Source organism: Pseudorasbora parva, chromosome 20 (assembly GCF_024679245.1).
Source record: "Pseudorasbora parva isolate DD20220531a chromosome 20, ASM2467924v1, whole genome shotgun sequence".
NCBI lineage: Eukaryota > Metazoa > Chordata > Actinopteri > Cypriniformes > Gobionidae > Pseudorasbora > Pseudorasbora parva.
This window is the reverse complement of record NC_090191.1, coordinates 6076002-6088531: the sequence shown is the minus strand read 5'-3', so window position 1 is coordinate 6088531 and position 12530 is coordinate 6076002.

Sequence of the window (12530 nt, the reverse complement as noted above, 5' to 3'; positions counted from 1 at the left end):
GACCAGTGGAGACCACAATCTCCCCCTCTTGACTCCCCTCTTCGCTTCTGAAACTTCTTCCCGGCTTGACTTCTGAAACTCTCCTCTGAACTCTTCTCTTCTGGAAACTCCTCTTCAACAATCCTTTGTTCCTCGTTCCATCAACTTAAGCCACAGGCTTCTTCAGGAGGTAGACCCGAAGCGCCGCTAAAGGAAAACTACGTCACCTCCCGACCTCGGAGAGAATTACCGGAGACGCAGAAATATACACACACACACACAAGCGAGAAGCCAAAACGAAACCAAAAGAAATGCAAGTATTCTTCTTCTTATAAAATTTAAACTGCTGTAAAGAAGGTGTGTATTGTCCCGTTGGGACAAGCTCCGTGAAGGTCGTAGTTGTTGAACTGAAGGAAAGTTGTGTTTTTACCTCTAAATGCTTTGTCTCATCTCTCTCTCTCATCTCTCTCTCTCCCCCATCTCTCTCTTTTATCTCTCTCTAATTTCAGTCTATTCATTATTCTCTTTTATGTATTCTTTCGTTAATACCTACATGTCTACTTTCTTGATGCATATTTAGTGTGTACTCTCTGTGTGAATCGTAGTGTTATTTTTAGTCTGTGTTTATTAAACCTCCGAAAAGACATTTAATGAGTTGGGTCTGTTGTTCTCCCACATACACAAAGTCAATGAAACTTGCGATCTAAGTTACCTAACTGCTTATGCTACTATGTTAGTAAAGTAAACTGTATGACCATTTGAAATATTGAACTTGTCCTGATCAGTAAAGTTAATGTTTCTTATGCGCTCGTAAAGCAGTGATCCCTTATGGAGAATTGAGTTGAAAAGTCTATAACTAATTTGGTGGACGAACTTAGTAGGATAATTTCAAGCAATTTCATAAAGGGTTACTTGTATTTAATTAAACAATTTTCCCTATCGGGAAATTTTTAATACGTAATGAATGACGGGCAAATTATATTCATAAATTCATGAATATTGAATATTGAACCCCTTTTGAGTTAATTATTCCCCGAGACATTAAACTCATAAACTCGTTGTTGTTACAGATTGTTGTTTTGTTATAATGCAATTTATTTTCTATGTTTCCAGAAACAATGTAAGATCTTTTATTCTCAACCTTGACCACTTTATTAAAGGGGGGGTGAAATGCTGTTTCATGCATACTGAGCTTTTTACACTGTTAAAGACTTGGATTCCCATCCTAAACAAAGACAAAGTTTCAAAAACTAAAGTTGGACGTTTGATGGAGTGTTAAAAATACTCCTTCTGGTTTCTCACAAGTTTCGGAGAGTTTTTTTCGAGTATGGCTCGACTTGACGTTAATAGAACGGAAGGTCCTTGTATGGGCCGTACGGGCTCTTCTCCCGGTAGGGTGCGCGCGCCCATAAACACTCTCAGCTGCAGATCCAGTCGTCCGTGAACACCAATGTCGGTTATAGTCCGCGCCGCGCTCCACTTCATTCCTCCACTTTGACATTAAGCGACTTCAACGCTTCAGCACAGCATTCCGGGAAGGCAGTACTGCATTTGAACCGATTTGAACGCAGAAATGCTTCAGTCACATCGCAAAGTGGATCTCCACACTCCAAGAAGTGTGTTTTTGACGGAGCCGTCCCAGTGATAAAAGTTCGGTCCTGCTTTAGAAGCAGCCGGTAAGTAAAACTGCTTCAAATGTCTGTGCTGTTGCTTATCGTCGCGTATGTAAACATCAGTAAACGACACGATCGCGTGCTACCTCATTCAAATGCGCTAACGGACTTCATTGCTGTTCTATGTATAACGTTACACTAGTCTGACATGCTTTGCTTGCTACTAAGGTTTGGTCGCATACAATAGTCCATAAACCGAATCATGTCCTCATAAACTGAGAGTAAAGACACAAATGTTGACAGGCCAAATACAGTACATACCACAGAGACGGACGTCCTGCTGTTGCTGTTTCTATTTCAGCCTCCGAATTAGATTCTGGATCATATCTATTAGCTGAGATTGATAGCATGGGTTTCTCCACGCTTGAGGACGTCATCGCTTTGCGCGCTCGTCATTCTTTATCTCCGCCCACACGATACGCCTCCAGGCGCTCGGTTTTTTTTCGGAAAGACTCGGTACAGTCCATATTTCTTTTACAAATATAATAAAACGAAAGACTTTTCGGAGATATGAAGGATGCAATACTACTCTATAGGTACTCAAGATTGACATGAGATTGACTGAAACTGAGTGTTTCACCCCCCCCTTTAAGTATATCGATTCAATATATCGAGACCATTTTAATCTGATAATCAAGATATCAAACTTCTGACCAATAACAAATCCCATGTTTGCTTTTGCTCTTTGTGGTGCTATATGTTTTTTTAATCACAGGATCCCTGCTGGACAAGTTCACATCCTGTCTCCTCAGAAAGAGGGACAAGCGTTTGCTCTAACCTTCAGTGACTGTACTCAAAGTGTGAAGTATTCAGTGGACGTTTTGCATATCAAGGAATGATGCAACACCATTTGATGGAGCCTTCACATGCAGGGCTGCAATGAGAACAAAGACTGAACTGGCACACTGCTTTTGCAACATTTCTGGATAACAAGCCTGAAGGTGACATCTACACACAACTGGAAGAATGTCTTTGTGGACTGTGTCACCTCTGGACACTTTATGAACGTGGCCAAAGGTGCCAAGGGTGCCAGTCCTGTAAGAATTCAAAATAATCAAGGACATTTGATATTTGAAACTGAACAAAGACATTTGTTTTACTGTTTTCCACCCCCTCTCTCTTATCAGTGTGGCCATTTGGGATTCCTAAAAACAAAGAGACATTGAGGGCCTGTAGACCCAATGGGTGCCACACCTGCAGTACAGTGGGGGAAGTTTGCTCTGATTGGTCAGTTTGAATGTCTCAGGGTTTCAGTCACATGGTCAAGGGATAGATAAAAGAAGATCGCAACTGTTGCTCTGTCACTCTTTTTCTCTGGCTGGCTCCTTTAGGGGCCTTCTCTTTGCCTCTTTCTATCTTTCTCTCTCTCTCTCTCTCTCACTCTCTCTCTCTCTCTCTCTCTCTCAGGTAACATTCTACACATGCTGGGTACGATTAATGGTATAAGTTTTATCATCTCATACATCTATTTTGTAACCATTTTAAGTGTAACCATAACCAGATTTTGTCATTAAATCGTTCAATTACAAGTAATTTGCTAACTAGATTTGATTTGGTATTGACTTTGAAGTGTCATCTATTGCAATACAATATAGTCACATTAATGCAACCCTCTCCCACGCTGATAACGTTTCATTAGTCGTTCGGCAATCCTGCAGTCAGAACCACTGTAGGTGATCCACTCTTATAGTGTCCCCATCCCTTTACTGGGGTGTATGGACCCACACAGACCACAAGATGAGCGCCCCCTGCTGGCCTCACTAACCCCTCTACCAGCAGCTACCTGGTTTTCCCAGTTGGTCTCCCATTCAGGTACTGACCAGGCTCAGCCCTGCTTAGCTTCAGTGGGAAACCAGTATTAGTCTTATGGATGGGTATGCTGGGGGATAGGTGAGCTGGGTGATGTAGTCATGGTGAAGGGTGAAACTCATTATTAGCAGTTTCAGGAGTGAATCAGTGATTGTGTCTGATGTGGAGGAATCTGGACTGCTGTCTGGATCACGTGGTTTTCAACGGTGACCAGTTTATGATGGAGAAAATAATTTTCCAAAAGTTACTTTGAGTGTTAAAAAATGCAGTCAAAAGAAGAAGGAGATGAGACAAAATTCTTCTACAGCTCTATTGCTCCACCCCTCTGTCTGATTTTGGCATGGAGGGATGGGACTTTTCAGTTTTCAGGTGACAGTATCAGTTTGCACACTTCAGTCGTTCACACAAAAAATGAAGTTTCTGATCGGTCATCAAATAATAGGGTCAAACAAGATATCAGTAAAGTAGGGAATCAAACCATAATTACCCAGCAAACATTTGGACGTTTAATGACCGTTGAAAAGACGTCAATCCTACACGTCCCGTCACGGTTGAAAAATAGTTCCAAAATGAAAGTTGAACCGACGTCTTTGACGTCATCTGGCCGTGAACTGCACGTCTCTTCTGCGCGTCCCTGGACGTCTAAATGCGACGTCTTCTGGCTGTTTAAATGTGTTGCTACATAATTTACGTGTATTTATAAGCCTGCATATATAAAATAATTACACACCCATTGTGTAACATCGTGAAAGGCAATCAGTTATGGCGTGAGGTTTAACACATCTTGACAAAGGTTCAAAAAAGGTCCAAAATAGGTCCAGTCAGACCTGAACCTCCATACAACGTTTTAATCACGTGCATCACAAACAAGAACACATTGAGGACATAAGCAAAAAAAAAAAAAAAACCCAGCATGTTCTGATTTACCACAACATTTTATTGTTTTGAACAGCCACAACTTTTCCTCTTTATTTATTTTGCATCATTGTTTAACATCTGTTAACCAAACTAAAATACCAAATTCAAAATACTGAATTATTAGCCTTTAAGATAACATTTTACAATAAGGTTCAAAGTTAACATTAACTAATAATGAACTGCACTTATAAAGAATTTATTTATTTTTGTTAATGTTAATTTCAGCATTTACTAATGCATAATTAAAATCTTGTTAACATTAGTTAATGCACTGTGAACTAACATGAACAGCTGTATTTTTATTAACTAACTTTAACAAAGATTAACAAATACACAGTAACAAATGTATTGCTCGTTTCATGTTAACTAATGCATTAACTAATGTTAACTGATACAACCTTATTGTAAAGTGATACTGCCTATATAAAGGGATAGTTCACCCATGTTTCAAACCTGTATACCTTTCTATGTTCTGCTGAACACAAAGATATTTGGAAGAACATTTGTAACCGAACAGATCTCAAAACATTAACTACTAAAGTAGGCAAATAATATAATGTTAGTTAATGGGAGGTTATATCTGCTTGGTTACAAACTGGCTTCCAAATATATTTGTGTACAGCAGAACATTGAAAGGGATAACAATGAATTTTCATTTTTGGGTGAACTATCCCTGGCTTAAACACATTAAAGTTTTTTGGCTCATTTTTGTAAGCACCACCCCAGCTCTTCCTGTATAGGGCTTCAGGTGTTCCTCCATCGCTGCATCAATCTCAGAGTCTGGAGCATTCGGATTCCACATCTTCACAGCATCTGAGGGAAGAGAATATATATATATATATATATTTTTTTTTAATGAATAAAAGGGAAAATGTGAGGTAAGTTACATGCATTTATTCTCAAAATAGCTTAATGGAGTACAGCAAAATAAAAAAACAATGGAACAACATGTATAATAAAAATAATAATAATAATAATAATAATAATAATAATAATAATAATAATAATACATTTTATTTATAACGCACTTCATTCCGAAGAATCTCAAAAGTGCTACATGGGAAAATGACAAAAATCAATAAAAATAAGTAAAATGATATAATAATAAAAACAATCAACACATAAAAGCATTACATTTTATTTTATTGTATAAAAGATGTTCTGCTTTAAATGGGTGTTAGATGGATCCATCAGTTGGGGGATCAGCATCTGTCCGCTCCCTCTTCAATACCACTGTGCTGCCCTAAAAAAAAACTTAGGTGTGTGTCTGTGAGAAGGACCCTTAACTAGGTGTGTGTCTGTGAGAAGGACCCTTAACTAGGTGTGTGTCTGTGAGAAGGACCCTTAACTGGGTGTGTGTCTGTGAGAAAGACCCTTAACTAGATGTGTGTCTGTGAGAAAGACCCTTAACTAGGTGTGTGTCTGTGAGAAGGACCCTTAACTAGGTGTGTGTCTGTGAGAAGGACCCTTAACTAGGTGTGTGTCTGTGAGAAGGACCCTTAACTGGGTGTGTGTCTGTGAGAAGGACCCTTAACTAGGTGTGTGTCTGTGAGAAGGACCCTTAACTAGGTGTGTGTCTGTGAGAAGGACCCTTAACTGGGTGTGTGTCTGTGAGAAAGACCCTTAACTAGGTGTGTGTCTGTGAGAAAGACCCTTAACTAGGTGTGTGTCTGTGAGAAGGACCCTTAACTAGGTGTGTGTCTGTGAGAAGGACCCTTAACTAGGTGTGTGTCTGTGAGAAGGACCCTTAACTGGGTGTGTGTCTGTGAGAAAGACCCTTAACTAGGTTTGTGTCTGTGAGAAAGTGAAAGACAGGTGGGCTGAGATGTCCCCTAAATAGATAAATGGTACCAATAAAAAATATTTTTTTTGATTGGCATATGGCCCATCAATATAAGTACATCATATAAAGTACATCATATAAAGGATACATTAATAAGTTACAGTAATAACTTTGACTGTATCATTTAACATACTTATACAACGGTATTCTATGTATACGTTCAATGTAGCATCATTTCTTCCATTTCATTCGTGTAAAAAAAGTAAAACTCAAGCATGTTAATCAAATAACACAAAATGTACTTACCCAACAGTAGATTTTTAATAATATATCGATACAACTCCTCAATTCCTCTCCTCGTGGTTGTTCAACGGTCCTGTCCGGCCTTCCGGGAGAGCATATCTCGCGAGATAATATCCTATCGTGGGATTTTGTAATATCGCAAGATGTATTAATAATAATAGATTTTATTTATAACGCACTATTACTATATATTGTTACTACATCTTGGCAGCACAGTTTTGGCTATCTTCATCCAACTCAGACCTAAATGGTGAATGGAAATGTATCTGTTTTACATAAAAATAAAAACAAATAGCCTAAAACTGATTGGAAAAAAATTACTAAAATGCAGCTTTACAATCACTTAACCACATGGGCACGTTGTGATTATAATTAATTAAATGAGATAAAGTAAATATATTTATTTTGCATGCAAACTGTGTATTTCATAAAGATAATTTCTGTTTTTTTCCTGCTATCTCGCTTGACGTCAGTGGACGTCTTATTCACAACCTCTTAAAAACTACTTGGTGCACTTAAATTAATTATTGCAGTATTAACCAATGTGTAAGGTAAGCACAGCTTTTGCATATTTCACAAGGATTTCATAACGGGTCAGGATGGACTATAATTGCACGTGTAAAAGACGTCGCCAGGTGACGTCCTCTCACAACCGAATCACAACAGGGTGTATATTGAACTACACGGAGCTAAAAGTCAAAGTAATAATTATACATACAACTCCAGAGAACTGTAGACATGAACAAACGTATCTGAATACATTTTTAAGAAATGTTTCTGTATTACACATTTTTACTGATTCATGCCGTCCTACCGCGACTATTTTTGGCCAGGGACACGACGTTGCCGTCGGACCAATGTTTGCTGGGTATGTAGTTAGTAGGGTAGAGTCCAAACAATAAAAATATGGCAAAATACATGAACACCTGTTTGTCATAATTTTCCAAAAGTATGTGTGACCGTACGGTTGATATGTCTGTAAAGGGATAAAATAGCCAGATAGTAGGACAGACTCAAGTGTGACAATAGGGCCTTCTGAGAGTGGATTATGAGGATGTCCATTGGGATATTTTATTGTTTTCATCAAGCAGACATAGTAAAAATTAACTAATAAACTAGTAGTAATATTACCCACACAAACACCGATTAGGCATAACATTATGACCATTCAGCTATGACAGGTGAAATGAATAACACTGATTATCTCTTCTTTACGGCACTTATTTGTGGGTAGGATATATTAGGCAGCAAGTGGTTCGACCTCAAAGTTGATGTATTAGAAGCAGGAAAAATGGGCATATGTAGCAAGCAAGGATTTGAGCAAGTTTGACATGGGCAAAGTTGTGTTGGCTAGAGAACTGGGTCAGAGCATCTCCAAACCTACAGCTATTGTGGGGTGTCCCCCCAATACCACTGGCAGTGGTCCGTGTCTATCAAAAGTATGGGTGGTCATGGGTGGCCAAGGCTCATTGATGCTCATGGGGAGCGAAGGCTGGCCCGTGTGGTCTGATCAAACAGACGAGCTACTGGAGCTCAAACTGCTCCAGAAGTTAATGCTGGTTCTGATAGAAAGGTGTCAGAATATACAGTGCATATTAGTTTGTTGCGTATGGGGCGGCATTGCCATTAGCGGCGGGATAGTCAGGGTGCCCATGCTGACCCCGACCCGACCCCGCCGAAAGCACCAACAGTGGCACGTGAGCATCAGAACTGGACCACGGAGCAATGGAAGAAGGTGGCCTGGTCTGAGGAATCACGCGTTCTTTTACATCACGTGGATGGCCCGGTGCGTGTGCGTCGCTTACCTGGGGAACACATGGCCCCAGGATGCACTATGGGAGGAAGACATGCCACCGGAGGCAGTGTGATGCATTGGGCAATGTTCTGCTGGGAAACCATGGGTCCTCCATCCATGTGGATGTTACTTTGACACGCTCCACCTACCTAAGCATTGCTGAGACCATGTTCAGCCTTTCATGGAAACGGTATTCTGGTGGCTGTGGCTCTTTCAGCAGGATAATGCTCCTGACACAAAGCACAAATACTTCTGAAATGTACACAAATCACACAGTAGCTAACATTCTAGCTATTATTCTCCAAATAAAAAAATATACAATAGCAGAGTATAAAATATAATTTTCAGTTACTTCATGCTTTCTGTTTTATATGTGGGCATAATGCACTCACTTCCCAAATGTTTTATACTTTAATAATGAAATAATTATTTGAAATACCTTATTACCTCAATACGTTATGGTTATTCCCTGATCCCATGTGCTTCAATGTTTGGTACATTCATAATACACTGATTAATAACTGCGTGCTTACAACTTGAGCAGGCATGATTATGTATTTTGATGTTCTTTGTGGTTTACTCATCATGTGTGTTCAAAACTGAATTGGCGTTGTTTTTGTTTTTTATATCTTAAAGCCCCACTTGGCTACTTTTGCTCTCGGGGTCCCCCTACAGTTTGGAAAAAATAATGTCCTCAACTACTGTCGTAAGCTCTGTAATCCTACAACAGGGGATGCCATCGCGCGTGCATTTGTTGACATGACAACCCTGATAGCCCTGAACTAGTGATGCGTGGGTCGTCTCATAACCCGCGGACCCCGTATGTCTATTTAATGGTCGCGGGTGCGCGGCGTGTTGTAAAAATATATACAGTGGTGCGGTGCGGGCCAAATAACTTCATAAAAGCGTCCCGCGGGTCGGTGCAGCACTAACAGTTCCCCTGAAAACTGCAAGAGGAGTTCTTCTGGCGTCGCGTGTGTAATGTCTTCATCCCAGGTAACGTTACAGTCAGTGGCATATGCTCCAGCATGTCATATGAATATAATTTCATGGGTTTTGTTTTTTTCAAACGCCAAATAATCACGATGCTCACGTTTACAAGCCAGCGTCATTATAGTAGTCTATTGGTTACCGTTTTACAGAATCTCTATGATACTTCAGTTCAATGTTTGAGTGGTAGCTCACCGTAACAAGCAGGACAGCATCGGTCGGGCACGCCTCCTTCAGCTCACGCCGACGAGCAAACCCTGGTCACATTTTGATCCTCGTCCTGCCTTTAATCCCATCATTTTTTCATTTCCTCTTATTGCTTTCCTCCAACAAAACCTTTTCTTTCTTATTTGTCTAGCTGCTGCTTCAGACATGACTATATTATCCGACGAACAAAGTTGGGCTCGCACGTCCGAATGTAAGGAAGTGTGTGTGTTGGTGGAAGTGACGTATATGCCGTAAAGCAGTCGAATTTTGTAGTTCTTTTCTTTTTCTCGGGTTACTACCCGAAACCCGAAGTTTAAAAGTACGATTAAAAACGATACAGACCCCATCAGGCTATGGCAGACGTGTCATTCAACCTATTGTAAGTCGATTTATCATCACAAGAGTCTTAAAAAATATATTATGACCGTTGAAAAGTTACCTAGTGCTGATTTAACTGCGTTATGTGTATGCCCTTAGTCACACTTGAAATTATCTGTTTTTACAAGTATTTGAGAGATGATCAGTTTTTACGAGTATTTGAGAGAGATGTACAAACCTTTTCACTGTTCAAGGATCAGTTGAGCTCCTCTGGATGATCATTCATCTCTACTGATATTAATTACCTTATTTATAATCAAAGAGTCATGTTTGCAGCTGTGCAATGTTGAAATTTGATAATTATACAAATTGTGAGGTTTTAAAACTACTGATTTTTACAAATTGTGTTTATATAAAAGGTTTCAAAACTAAAATTACCCCTAACTATTGTCATTGACCTGTATTAAATACTGCATGTGTGTGATTGAAGAGGTAAACTATACGAGTTGAGTATGAAGTGTGTGATGCATTACATATATTTTGATATGTTTATTAGATATTCAATCACTGCAGACTGCATTAAGTTTTATTGCATATATGCCAATATTGTATCTGATGATGTGATATTTGTTATATTATTATATAACAAAAATCACATCATCAGATACAATATTATGGGAAAAATAATGGTCAAATAGTATATAACTTATAAGTAAATGGAACATAGCTTTTTTTTCTCTTTTTTTTCTCTTTTTTTTACAGTGTATTATTACTATGTTCCGAAGTGGTTGTTTTTTGTTTTGTTTTTCTGATGGCCAATGCTGGTATCTTGGAATATATATTTTAGATTTATTTGAACTAATAGTTAATAAAATTGAAATAATTTGAAAATGAAGTAAAAAAGTTGAACACAGAGAAACACGATCAGACTAAAAATGCACAATCAGAATATCTGACCCAGGGCTCTACATAGCGAACATTTTTAGGGGAATTTATGCATGGAAATTACTGCGTGCGACTGTAAAAATATATTTGACCTGATCGATTCTCATGTGTAATACAATCAGAATAAAAAGTGCATCAACACTTTGGAACTATTAGGCTAAGTTTCCTATTGCAGTCAACTGCTTTTTATGCCTTCTGTCAGCAGAGTAAGTCCAGAAACGTGTGCGATGGACTACACTTCAAACAATGATTGTTTAAAAGGTGAAATGGGTATGACGACGAAGCCATGCACTCTTACCAGACTTCTTGTGCTGATGATTTGCAGCCAAATCTAAATTAACAGGATTAATCTTTTACTGGAGAAATGAACCAAAAACGAATTAATTAATAATTTTATAATAATAAAAATAAAACTTGTGTTCTTGATTTTAATCACACATCCTGTCAATAGCGATCGTCCGGGACAAGTTGCCTGACGGACAAGAGCCTGATTAAAACATTTTTTTTTTTTTAAGTTCAAAATGTGAACATTATATTTATAACATATGATACAGTTAAACAACATCATGTTTTCCTGAATACCATCACAATTGAAAATGACACTGAGTTCATATGACAGTTCCATAAACAATTAACATTTAGTCACAATTTTAGATGCAATATTGAGTGATTTTGTTCTATTTCAGCAGCGAAAATTGTTTCAAAAAACAAAGTTCCAAACAGAAGAACCATAAGGCCTCTCACAACAGTGTTATTAACACAGTATTAACAGTGTGTGTTACTGAATGATTCAGTGTTTAAATGAATGTGTTGAATCAAAAATTCAATGACCTGTTTGTAAACGACTGCGTCATTCTTGAATGAATCAGCCGTTTGAATGAATCGACTCAATGACTCAAGCCTTATACTTTTGCCTGGCTCCGCAGCGCGAGCCTCCGCTGACTGCGCACGCTCCTCCCCAAACGGACGAGGCGTTTATACTTGACGTGCTCGCCGATGTGCTATTTTCTGAAATGACAGAGGGCCATAACTACAGAGCAGATAAAAGCTTTAAGCTGGTTTTGAATGAGATAGACTCTGAGGCATCCAGGACGGGTGCACTACATTTTCATAATTTTATACATCAAACTTGATCATTTAACTCTGTCCTAAGACAGGAATCACATTTTCAAATAATCATACAATGAATTTAGAAACTCTACATTTCTACTCCGATTGAGTCTCTGTTACTCAAGTTAGGCCAGGTGGTGGCCAGATTCAGATAAGCAAATTGTTTTATTAGAGCTCTTCACAAACTTATCTTTTGAAACCAAAACATCACTTTCTAGGGTTTTTAACATATTAACTTACCTATAGTTATTTCAATAACCCAATGTTAAGTCCAATAAGTATTATTCAGAGTATTGCAAAAGTGAGAAGAGCAAGAACATATTTATTATAATTTTTGTCGGTCATTTAAAAACCCTCTACATCAGGATTTATATATCTTTGCAACATGTTTTATCATCTTTAATGATAACCTTATATTATAATTATCTCAAATCTTTCCCTCAAAAAGAATCACTAAAGACTTTATTAACCTTACAGCTATCTCTTTCTTAGTCAGAGTGTAAGTCTCTATTTCTTTCTTTTTACTAGGTTTGTTTACAGACTTTAGCCTGGTGGCCTAATTTGCTACATCTTCAACACCTTATGGGTGTGCAGTTACAAAATGGCCCTGCTAACCACAATAAAAAACACTCTCTGTCATTCCTCAAACTGGCATGTTTCAGTCTGGTTCCCAGTCTGTGAGGCGGTGCCTAAAGCAGCA